This window comes from Trachemys scripta, chromosome 1, assembly GCF_013100865.1.
Source record: "Trachemys scripta elegans isolate TJP31775 chromosome 1, CAS_Tse_1.0, whole genome shotgun sequence".
In the NCBI taxonomy this organism is placed as follows: Eukaryota; Metazoa; Chordata; order Testudines; family Emydidae; genus Trachemys; species Trachemys scripta.
The window spans coordinates 230,229,663-230,242,813 of NC_048298.1; positions in this window are offsets into that span (position 1 = coordinate 230,229,663).

The following is a 13,151-nucleotide window of genomic DNA, read 5'->3' on the forward strand; positions in this document are numbered from 1 at the left end:
AGGGCACCTCAAAGATTAATGGAACATTGTTGGTAAGTTTAGTTATTAGGTTATTTATAGGTATTTGTAATTTTGTGATACATTAATGTTGGTTTTCTTAACTGTTACTGTTATGTTTTGGCTTGGAAGGAAAGATGTGGAATGGGGAATTGTGCCTTGAAGGACTGAGCTTGTCCAGGTGAGGTGCTGTGAAGCTTTTGTTATGCACAGACGTTTGGAACAGGACACAAAATAAGGCAGAGCTCTTGCAAGCTTCTTAAGCAGTGAGGCCCAGATCCACAAAGGGACTTAGGCATCACACCTAACTTTTAAGCACCTAGAAAATCACTGGAACAGCAATGCAACTCACGAAGTGTGACTTAGGTATTTAGTCTCCTTATACAATGCATGGGGAGAGATAGGTGCTTTAGAATGCAATCCACAGAAGCCAGCACACTAGGTAGGGAGCTGCCTAAGCTGCTCAGTGGGTGATGCTGAGAAGAGGGATCGTGTCTTAGCCCTGGTCTACCCTACGAGTTTAGGTCGAATTTAGCAGTGTTAGATCAATTTAACCGTGCACCTGTCCAGAAGATGAAGCCATTTTTGTCGACTTAAAGGGCTCTTAAAATCAATTTCTGTACTCCTCCCCGATGAGGGGATTAGCGCTGAAATCGACCCTGCTGGGTCAAATTTGGGGTAGTGTGGACGCAATTCGATGGTATTGACCTCCGGGAGCTATCCCAGAGTGCTCCATTGTGACCGCTCTGGACAGCACTCTCAACTCAGATGCACTGGCCAGGTAGACAGGAAAAGCCCCGTTAACTTTTGAATTTCATTTCCTGTTTGGCCAGCGTAGCGAGCTGATCAGCACAGGTGACCATGGAGTCCCAGAATCGCAAAAGAGCTCCAGCATGGACCAAACAGGAGGTACTGGATCTGATCGCTGTATGGGGAGACAGATCCGTGCTATCCAAACTCCGTTCCAAAAGATGAAATGCTGGAATATTTGAAAAAATCTCCAAGGGCATGAAGGACAGAGGTTATAACAGGGACCCGCAGTAGAGCCGCGTGAAGCCTACCAAAGAACCAGAGAGGCAAACGGCCACTCCGGGTCAGAGCCCCAGACATGCCACTTCTATGATGAGCTGCATGCCATTCTAGAGGGTGCCCCTACAACTACCCTACCCCTGTGCTTCCCTCCTCCCCCAACCCTCCTGGGCTAGCTTGGCAGTTATCCCCAGAGGTGAAAGTAAGCCGACAAGAGCCGGTTTGCCGTACCGGAGTGGCCCGGCTTCCCCAGGGGGCAATTTAAAGGGCCTGGGGCTCCCAGCAGGGGCTGGAGCCCCAGGCCCTTTAAATTGCCACCAGAGCCCCACTGCTGGAGTCCTAGGATAGGGCTGCGGGGCTCTGGGGGCTATTTCAAAAGTCCGGGCCCTTTAAATAGCCCCGCCACCACTACTCCAGGGCTCCAGCGGCTATTTAAAGGGCCGGGGTGGTAGAAGCAGGGGAGCCGTGGGCCCTTTAAATAGCCCCCGGAGCCCAGGGATAGGGGGGGGGCTCCAGGGGCTATTTAAAGGGCCCAGGGCTCCAGCTGCCTCTGCCGCCCTGGTCCTTTAAATAGCCACAGGAGCCCCACTGCTTCCCCAGGGCTCCCTCGACTATTTACAGGGCCAGGGCGGTAGAAGCAGGGGAGCTGCGAGCCCTTTAAATAGCGCCCAGGGATAGTCGGGGCGGGGGGGCTCCAGGAGCTATTTAAAGGACCCGGGGCTCCAGCTGCCTCTGCTGCCCCGGTCCTTTAAATAGCCGCTGGAGCCCTGCCGCTTCCCCAGGGCTCCCGCAGCTATTTACAGGGCCAGGGCAATAGAAGAAGGGGAGCCCCGGGCCCTTTAAATAGCCCCCAGAGCCCCGGGCGGCTGCTGCTGCTACCCCGGTGTGTGCGGGGGGGACTTACCTTACAGGGTGGGATGGGGCTGGCTCTGACTCCCTCAGCCACGCCCCTTCTGCTCTAGGCCCCAGAGCTGGCCCCAGCGTACCAGTAAGTCACTGGACTTACTTTCACCCCTGGTTATCCCCCCATTTGTGTGACGAATTAATAAAGAATGCATGAATTTGAAACAACAGTGACTTTATTGCCTCTGCAAGTGGAGATCAAAGGGGGGAGGGGAGGGCGGTTGGCTTACAGGGAAGTAGGGTGAACCAAGGGGGCGGGTTTTCATCGAGAAGAAACAAACAGAACTTTCACACCGTAGCCTGGCCAGACATAAAACTGGTTTTCAAAGCTTCTCTGATGCACAGTGTGCCCTGCTGTGCTCTTCTAACCGCCCTGGTGTCTGGCTGTGCGTAATCAGCGTCCAGGTGATTTGCCTCAACCTCCCACCCCGCCATAAACATCTCCCCCTTACTCTCACAGATATTGTGGAGCACACAGCAAGCAGTAATAACGATGGGAGTATTGGTTTTGCTGAGGTCTAACTGAGTGAGTAAACTGCGCCAGCACGCTTTTAAACATCCAAAGGCACATTCTACCACCATTCTGCACTTGCTCAGCCTATAGTTGAACTGCTCCTTACTACTGTCCAGGCTTCATGAGCCATGGGAGCAAGGGGTAGCTGGGGTAGATGTAACCGTGTGGTGCTGCCGACTGGGAGAGCAGCCTAAGGCAGAAGCCTCCAGCTGGCATGATATTCCAGGCAGGACTGAATCTCTATTAGACGAAACTTAAAGAAGAGAATGACCTGGAGTCATTCCCATTTTTGTCCAGGTGCCCCCGATCGACCTTACCGAGGCTGGCCAGGAGCACCCACGGGATGATGACGACAATGGCTAGCAGTCGTATTGTACCATCTGCCGTCCACAAGGCAAGGCAAGGCAAGGCAAGGCAAGGGGATGCTGCTGTGTAGCACTGCAGTACCGTGTCTGCCAGCAGCACCTAGGAACATATGGTGACAGTGAGCTGAACAGGCTCCATGCTTGCCGTGGTATGTCATCTGCATGGGTAACCCAGGAAAAAAGGCAAGAAATGATTTTTTGCTGTTGCTTTCAAGGAGGGCGGGAGGGGGGCTTGACGACATGTACCGAGAACCACCCGGGACAATGTTTTTGCCCCATTAGACATTGGGAGCTCAACCCAGAATTCCAATGGGTGGTGGAGACTGTGGGAACTGTGGGATAGCTACCACAGTGCAACGCTCCGAAAGTCGACACTAGCCTCGGTACTGTGGACGCACACCGCCTACTTAATGTGCTTAGTGGGGACACACACAATCAACTGTATCAAATCGATTTCTAAAAAATTGACTTCTATTAAATCAACCTAATTTCATAGTGTAGACATACCCTTAAACTCCCCACTCTCTAGGAGTTCAGGGCCTAAACTCTGGGCTGGAGGGAGGCACCTATTTCTGCTCACAATTCACAGCCAGGAACCACTCTCCTGGAATCCGGTGACTTAAGCACCTAAACTGATCCTTGTGAGTCAAAACTAGGTGCCTGCCCAACTCCAGACAAAATGGCAAGGAGAGGCCTCCCTTTAGCCCAGTAGATTGGGTACTCAACTAGGATGTGGGAGACTCCTGGTTCAAGTTCCCCCTTTGTCTGATGGAAGGGATTCTAACAAGGATCTTCTATAGGGTGACCAGCAGGGCCGGCTCCAGGCACCAGCTTCTCAAGCAGGTGCTTGGGGCAGCCGCTCTGGAGAGGGACGGCCGCTCCAGAGAGGGGCGGCACGTCCAGGTATTCAGCGGCAATTCGGCGGACGGTCCCTCACTCCGCCTGGGAGTGAAGGACCTCCTGCCAAATTGCCGCCGCAGATCGCGATCGCGGCTTTTTTTTGTTTGTTTTTTGTTTTGGCTTCTTGGGGCAGCCAAAATCCTGGAGCTGGCCCTGGTGACCAGACAGCAAATGTGAAAAATCAGGACAGGGGTTGGGGGGTAATAGGAGCCTACATCAGAAAAAGACCCAAAAATTGGGACTGTCCCTATGAAATCGGGACATCTGGTCACCCTAATCTTCTACCTGTCTGGTGAGTGCCCTCAGCAGTGGGCTATGAAATAATCTGATGGGGGAGGGAGAGTATCTCTTGTTGAATTTGTTCCACTTTAATTGAATAGTTCAATATTAATTGGGCCAGAGAGAAAGCGAGTGAGGTTTAAAATAACAGAAAGACTATACCTATGTTTACCTTACTAGAGCCCTAGGCAGGCCTATCTTACCCCAGGTCCCTAACCTGTGGGGGTCTGGGGAGGGGTCAGTCTGTTCCCCTTAACTTCCCCTTTCCACGAGGGATTGACTTTTAAACCCTGCCAAATTTCTTCATGCTCTCAGCACACATGCTTGGATCTGCTGCCCAACACCAGTTTTCTGAGCTCTGTCGGGTAAAGCCAGAGTGTCTGAAATGTTTGTTGAGGAGGGTATATCTGGATTCATTTCCCCCTTCCTGGATGCATTTACTGACAATTCTGCTTTGAATTAATTCAATACATACATACAGCATTGGGCCTCCATACAGTTTCACAACATCTCTCCAAAGAAACTACTGATTTTTTGCATAAAATTTAGACTACAGTACATAGGAATTGCCACACTGGATTACAACCAAGGTTTATGTAGTTCACTATCCAGTTCCTGACAGTGGCCAGAACCTAATGTGCAAGAGGGAAGTGTAAGAGCTTGGTATAGATGTATGTGGTATAATCCACGCCCACATATGTTTGATCCAGGTTTTTACTAGTAAGAGATTGGCTTAAGCTGTGAAGCATAAGGTTTATTTTCCCTTCCAAAATTCTTGTTGTCATTATGATAACTCCAGATATTATTGACATTCATATAAATCCCCCTTTGAATCATGTTAAGTCCTTGGCCTCATGGACTTCTGTTCAGCGAGTTCTATAGACTAATTACACACTGCATAAAAAAGTATTTCCTTTTATTGGTTTTGGCTTCCCTGCCTTTTAATTTCATTGAATGTCCCCTTGTTCTTGTGTTCTGAGTCAGGGAGAACAGGAGTGCCTGATTTGCTTTCTCTAGACCATTAATTGTTTTATAGACATATCATATTCCCTCTTGTCTGACTACTGTCTAAGGTGAACAATCCCAGTTTTTCTTCACATGAGAATTCTTCCAGGCCCTTGATCATACTAGTATCACTGTTCTATGAACCTTCACATGCAATATCCTTTTTGAGATGAGGTGACCAGCACTGTGCACTGCTTTCCAGATGGGCCCATGCCATTGATTTATATAAAGGCATTATAAAATTTTCAGTGTTACTTTCCATCCTTTTCCTTTTGCATCTTAACTTCTTGTTAGCTTTTTTTACCATAGCTAGGCACTAAGTTGAGGTTTTCATTGAGCTGTCTACAGTGACACACAGGCCCCTTTCCTGAGTTGATACAGTTAATTTAGAACTCTGTACAAGTAGTACATTTGTTTTCAGGGCTTAAATTCAGCTGGAGCTGTCCGGAGCAGAGCTCCAGTATATAGTTTCCACTCCCCTGGTGTTTTTATAGCATGTTAGGGGGAGGGGCATAAGGTCTCCAGAAAATACTCTATGAGAATTTAAGCCCCGTTTTTTTCCTTCAATATGCATTGCTTTGCAGTTATTGGCATTGAGTTTCATTTGCTCTCATGTTGCCCATTCACCCAGCTTGCTTAGGTCCCTCTGAAGTTCCTTGCAGTCCTCGCTGGTCCTGACTAACTTAAATAACTTTGTGTCATCTGCAGATTTTGCTGCCTCACTGCCCACACCCCTTTCCAGATAATCAATAAATACACTAAACATTATGGGATCTTGTTTGGAACTTTGAAGTACCTGTTAACCTTTCACCATGATGGAAACTGACCATTTAACCCTACTCTTTGCTTTCTATCTACTAGCTAATTTTTGATCTACCACAATACTTTGAGCCTCACCTAACGACAGTTTCTTCAGTAACCTTTTGTGTGGCTTTGTCAAAGGCCTTTTGAAGTCTAAATAAATTATGCCAGTTGGTCTTCCTTTGTCCACTACTTTATTGACGTATTCAAACAATTCTAAGCGATTAGTGAGACATGGTTTTCCTTTGCAGAATCTGTGCTAACATTCTGATCTTCCAGGTGTTTGTTATTCTGCTCTCTACCTGTAATGATTAGTGCAGATAGCACCACCACCAATAGGTGGTGCTTTGTCTTTACCTTAGTGTTAAGTTGTTATCTTGTAAGTTATTACAGTATTGTATTTGACTGGGGAGAGGGGGTGGCGGGGGGGGGGGGGAAGTGGAGTAGAAAGAGAGAGCTTGGAACATGGGGCCTGGTGCAAGGCCTGAGGCCTGAACCAAAGTCAGCAAAAGCCAGGCTATGAGCAAAAATCAGGCCCTGTCATAAAGCAGACACTTGCTTACAAGTTCACTGACTTGTACATGAGCTTGGCAAAGGTATGACTAATGCTGCTAAAACACAGGCACTCCTAAGAAGTACTAGGTACAGGGTATTCATGTAAGGACATTCCAGAAGGCTAGTACAGTTACACCCCAATATAGAGTTAGGATATAAACACAATCCTGGGAGATAGTACAGGAACACACTGACCCCAAGTAAGACAAGGTTAGGAGAACAGGATGATTGACAGAGATGTTTTGTTTGAACCAACCAGTACAAGGTACAGCGTCGATAACTACATCAGGACTGTAATATGTAGCTTGTTTGCATCAATGTATAAAAGAGAAATCAGGAGGGGCACCTTTGTCCAGTCGAGGGGGTAACAGAAAGTCCCGCTGCTGACTGAGCTGGTCCACTGTGATGGGCATACATAAGTTAGTGTTCCTGTAGAATCTATGGGATACTAGGACTGTGCTTCATTAACAATAAACTTGGCGGAGCCTCTTCATCACCAAACTGAGTCTGTGGTCTTTCTGGAAAGTTCTATCGAGTTCTGCTGAAGCAGCTATCTGTGCAGAGCTGGGATGGGTACATGGAGAGAACACACACGCATGCCAACTGACAACAAGCAGGAAGTTCAGTCCTGTCTGTGCGTGCTGGATCTGGTATTTGCAATGTTCCAAGGAATCCCTGTGATTCCATAAGCAAGTATTACAACTTTTGCCTGAGAAGAAATTTACAAGTCATGCAGATGAAACTGGAATCTGTGAGTACTTGACAGACATTGGGATGTTGCTCCCTGTGAATGAGTGAACTGATGAGAAAGCAGCACAGTACCTGGAAGTGTTTTTTGGATGGTGATGACAAAGCATTTTACCAGCAGCTTTCTGGTGCAGATCATGGTTCTTATAGACAGTTATGTAAACAATTACACAAGGTGGGATTGGCCTTTTTGAAATACTGGGAGAAATGGCAAGCCGGCAAGGCCACAAGGAGGGGAATGCCTGCATAATGTGCATTTAGGAGACTGATAGCATTTTTCCTACACCTGGCCAGAAGATGGCTTGAGTAAAGCAGAACATGCTGCTCTGGAGCTGGCAATACAGAGAGGGGCCTATGCCCAGTGCAAGCCATGAGAGAATCCTGTGTGAAAAGTCCATTTATAAATGGTTTAGCAGGGAAACTTCATAACTTCAACACCTGCTGGTGAAGGAAAATAATCTGCTGCCTATAAACCAGATTACTGTATTTTCTGGCGTATAAGACTACTTTTTAACCCAGGAAAATCTTCTCAAAAGTCGGGGGTCGTCTTATACGCCGGGTGTCGTCTTATAGGGCGGGTGCTGAAACTTCCGAGCCGGACTGGAGAATCTGCGGTCGCCGCATATGGTGGGGGGAGCTCAAAAACGGCCGCGGCCACATCCCCGCCCGATGACGAGGTGAGGGGGCGCCTCACCGGGAAGGTGTAAGTGAAGGGCGGAGCAAGCTGCAGGCGTCCAGGACGCCCGGGGTATGGAAAAAAGAGATAGAGCGGCGCTGTGCCCAGAAAAACACGCCTCTTTCACCCGTCTGGCCCGCCCTTGTATCCTATTACCGTACCTCCTTCTCTGCTTCTCAGATCTCGCTCCTGAGGACTGCAGTGAAGCGGCGCAGGCACGCATGTGCGAGATCTGAGAGGCAGAGAAGGAGGTAATAGGATACAAGGGCGGGCCAGACGGGTGAAAGAGGCATGTTTGCGCTACCGCTCTGATAGTCTTGGAGACAGGGAGGGCTGGGCAGGCAGGGAGAGCTGACCAATCCAAGCAGGCTTTGTATACAACAACCAGCCAATCGCCGGTAAGGTACATCGCTTGCCGTGATTGGCTGGTTGTTGTATACTGGGTACCACATACAGTACAGCACCAGTATCTGTACCTGTTCATATAGTATAGCACCAGTACATACAGTACAGTATACAAATGTCCAACAGTCAAAACCCCATCATGGCTCCACCAGCAAGAAGAAAGAAATATGAAGCCAGTTTCAAACTTAAAGTTGTAAACTTTGCCATGGAACATAATAACTGCGCTGCTGCAAGACAATATGGAGTAACAGAAAAGATGGTTCGGGACTGGAAAGCAAATGAAAAAGCATTAAAGAGTATGCCAAGGGGTAAGTGTGCATTAAGAAGAGGCACTCCACATTGGCCAGAACTCGAAAAACATGTAGCAGACATGGTGAATGAGCATCGCCAAAACGGTTATGTAGTGACACGAAATAAAATACATTTGTTTGCACTTCAGTGGGCCAAATCTAACCCAGATCACAGCAACAGATTTAAGGCCACTGTATCCTGGTGTACTAGATTCATGGGAAGGCATAATATGGTACTGAGGCAAAAGATGAAAATTGCCCCAAAATTACCTGCAGATCTTGATAGCAAAGTAAATTGTTTCCATCGATACGTAATACAACAGCGCACTAAACATGGCTATGCGTTAAGTAGTATTGGAAATATGGATGAAACTCCAATGAATTTTGATATGATTGGAAATAAAACTGTCCATCAAAAAGGTGAAAAAACAATTTTAATTAAAACAACAGGACATGAGAAGTCCAGTTTTACAGTGGTACTAGGATGCACAGCTGATGGCGCCAAACTGAGACCAATGATTATTTTTAAAAGAAAAACAATGCCGAAATTCAAGTTCCCTGTTGGTTGTTTTGTACATGTGAATGAAAAAGGCTGGATGGATGAAGAAGGGGTAAAGCTATGGCTTGATAATGTATGGAGCAGGCGACCAGGTGGACTTATTCAAAAATGTAGTCTACTGGTGTGGGATATGTTCAGGGCTCATTTAACTCCCAGCACCAAGCAAATGCTTGCAAGACTAAACACAGATGCGGCAGTTATTCCTGCAGGATTGACATCGTTGGTACAGCCACTGGATGTGTGCCTAAACAAGCCATTTAAAGATCGCATTCAAGAACAGTGAAATGAATGGATGGTTAGCGGCGAAAAGTCATTCACAAAAGGAGGAAACATGCGTGCTCCACAGTTGGATGTTTTGTGCAAGTTTGTCATAAAAGCCTGGAATGATATTGATGCAGAAACAGTAATCAAGTCTTTCAAGAAGTGTGGCATATCAAATTCATTAGATGGTATGGAGGACGACTACTTGTGACAAGATGAAGAGGAAGCCGAAGCTGAGACCACACCATCTGATATGGAATTCGATCCATACGATGACTGCCTTACAAATGTATCACAAGATGTCATTGATGTACTTATGATATCAGATGACGAACAGGAGGATTTTGAAGGCTTTTAAAGGGAAACTGTCACGCCAGCAAAACCTGTAAAAATACCGTAGCTTGCAGTTATGATGGGCGTTGCTAACTCGCCAGGGACTTGCCCGGCACTTGCTCTCTCTCTCTTGTTTGTTATCTTCCTCCTATCATCATCAGTTCCAGTTTGGTTGACAGCTTAGAAAACAAACAGCATGGCAGCTCCCATGGGTTTATTGTCTTATCCTTCCTTTCAGCTTTAGAGTGAATTAGGAAAAGTTTAATCCACTTGCACTGTTTTATGTTTACATGTTTGATGACAAACAGCCTTATGTTTATAAGTGACAGTTTTCCGGCTAAGTACCTGCATGTCATAAGCATTTGAATTAAAATTACCATATTGAAATCAAATCTGATGTTTTTTTAATTTTTTTTTGGTGTGCGTTGGAAGAGGGGTAGTCTTATACGGCGAGTATATCCCAAACTCTATATTTTAACTGGAAAAGTTGGGGGTCGTCTTATACGCCCAGTCGTCTTATACGCCGGAAAATACGGTATATGCAGACTTCAAAATGTGAAAGCAGAAATCGGTGTTTCCTTAAAGGTATCAACTATTAATTCCCAGCCCCAGGATAACTTCTTAGCAGTTCTTTGAGAAAAGATTGCAAAAGAAGTGGCTCAAAAATTGGAGGAGGCTCAGATGTAAGCTATTCACAGATGTCCCATGGGTCAGATGAGAGAGACTGTTTCCCAAGTGGGTCCCAGCCCAGATGACATTTGCAGACAATGCAGAGGCAACAGACAATGGAGTTGGAGTTGCCCAAGCAGAAGGAAGCCGCACCAAAGGAAACAAGAATTTGATGCTGCAGTAGAGTCACCATCAGCAACTATTAAAAGGCCCATGTGATGAGCTGCTCAGATACCTGTTAGTATGTGTCTAGTGACATCAATGGCTGGAAAATCACAATGCTGCTGGACTCAGGATCTGAAATAAGTCTGATCCATGGAGAACAGCCAGTGCCGAAGGGGAAGAAGATTTATTGTAGGAGTTAAATTGTTGACTATTAATCATCAACCACTGCAGACAACAGGAGATAGCCTGCTCCCACTGAACTTGGGGTCTCTTCATTCTAAATGGGTTTTTGTTGTGGGGCCCAATATTTCTAGTGCTGTTGTATTGCGAGTGGATTTCATCTGAGGGAATCATAGAAACTCCTGGGGTATTAATAGTAGACACTTGTTCCTACACAACATTCAAATACCCGTGCTGGATGTGGTGGGAGAATCCTGGGGAGGGCAACTCTTGGGGAGGGCTTAGTGGTGCCTGTACCACGCCTACAGAATGACAGTGAGAAACTGCTCCCTGTGATGACTTGGAATTAAGTTGTGGTGAAGAATTGGAGTCTGCAGCAACAAGGGCTGGGTTCAACATATAGGGGTTCCTCTTAACAATACAAAACTGAACTGGCTTGAAACCCCCCCTCCCAGGAGAGTCTCTACGTTGTCATTCCCTGAACCAATGTCCACACACAAGGTCTAAGGCTTAGCCCCTAGATCTGCTCATCATTGATTTCAGTTCTAGTAATCACTGAACAGAAACAAGGACTCTCCACTGAATCTAATCAGCTCTGTCTTTAACCACTGGAGAGGGGAGGATCAAAGGGTGTCTAGGACTCTTTAGGCAGAGTCCACACCACCAGCTAGGAACACCTGTCCCTATCTCCTCTCATTTTCAGTGGGATTTGATATTCCTACCTCCCACTTAGCAAATGAGTTTAGGGTAACCACCTGAGTCACTGCATGTTAAGGCCTGTTCTGCTGCCCTTTACTCATACAGTCAGGATAACCACATTTAATTACCCCTATATTCAATACTAAAGCGAATTGTAACCTGAAACCAGCCAAGATTGATCACCCTGGCAAAGCAGGTCTGTCTGCTACTCACTTAGGCAGAGCAGACATGTGCAAATATGGTCTGCTCCTGAGGTCTTTTCCCCCAGTGCATCACTAGATGTCAGGGGAGAGGTTATTCAAACTCTGCTTACACTGATAAATGTTGATCTATTCTTATTGCGCAGAGGCTGTTTCCTTGAACTAGCTTCTGCTGTGCCCTGAGTCGATCAAGCCTCTCACTTCATGTCTGGCTAACTTAATGGGTCCAGATAAAGTGGAGTTTGTCTTAAGCCACACACTTGACTGTAGTAGCAGTTCAAATAGCTGCACTTCATGAGGGGGCAGTCCTTTCTTATATGACCCAGTTGGCCACAAAGAAAACATATAACCTAGTTCGCTTATCTCCTGGGTGCCTGAGGCATCAATACTTCCTGTGGGTTCCTTGATATAGAACTGTCCAATAATTTCTCTCTCCTTGTGTCCCCTTTGCTGCCACAGGGTTGGAATTCTCTGTCATCTTGTTTACCTCAGTATGGTCCCCTTCATCTAACCCCTTGTTTGGGCCATTTGGCATCACCGCATTCCATACAGGCCTATGTTCTCGTTACAGCTTCATTGGTAGAAGTTGACTGAAACCTCTGGACCCAGCTTTGGACTCCATCAGGCAAGACCCTTAGAAATTATTCCAGGACTATAAGGTCCACTGCCTTATCCAATGAATTTATGTCGGGCTGCAACCAATTATGTTGCCATGTATCATAGCCATAGTGCCACCAAACTAGGGTGTATTCTCCCAGGGAAACACTTTACCCTAATCCAGAGGCAGTGTGTTTCTGGGGTCAGCCCCAGTCTACCTAGAATGGCCTATTCCCCCATTTGTGTAGGACTGCACCTGCTCATCAGACAAAGGTGGTAGGATGACTGAGCTTTTCCTGAAAGGAATGGGGCCACGTGAGCTGTCCAAGAGGATTCAATCCACCTTGTTGTGGCTGCTACCTTCTTGAAGGCACACAAAAACACCCAATTTTGACAGGCCCAGTACTGATCTGCTAGATTTCACTTCTCTGAAATCCACCTGAGTTCCTCGGTCCAATTCTCGAGGTAAGGTAGGAAATGTTCATGTTGAGCCTGCTGAGTGTATTGCTATTGTGAACATAAGAACAGCCATACTGGACCAGACCAATAGTCCATCTAGCCCAGTATCCTGTCTTCCGACAGGGGCCAGTGCCAGATGCTTTTGAGTTTACTTATCTGCTTTTAAATGTATTGTTGTCATTATTCAACCTTTGTTAACTTTGCAACTGAAGAAATGAGTCTTTGAATCTTCCTTCACTTGCTAATAATATTCTTATTCAATTTCCATTTGATTAAAAGCATCTATCCCAGTCTCTAGGCATCTCTATGCAAAATTAATATATATACAGATAAAATCCCCACATACTATCTGTTACAGGAACATGTCCAGCTGCAATGAAAAATAAATTGTCAAACTACATCACAAAAAGATTGAAAATACAGGCTTCCTTCCCCCCAAGAGATTACTTTCCCCTTTAATTTTTAAGACAGTAGCAGATATTGAAATAGGCGTATGTTGTTTGAAATTTGGAAGGCAGGTGATTAACAATAGCTAGACTGAGCAGCTTTAATAACTCAGAGAA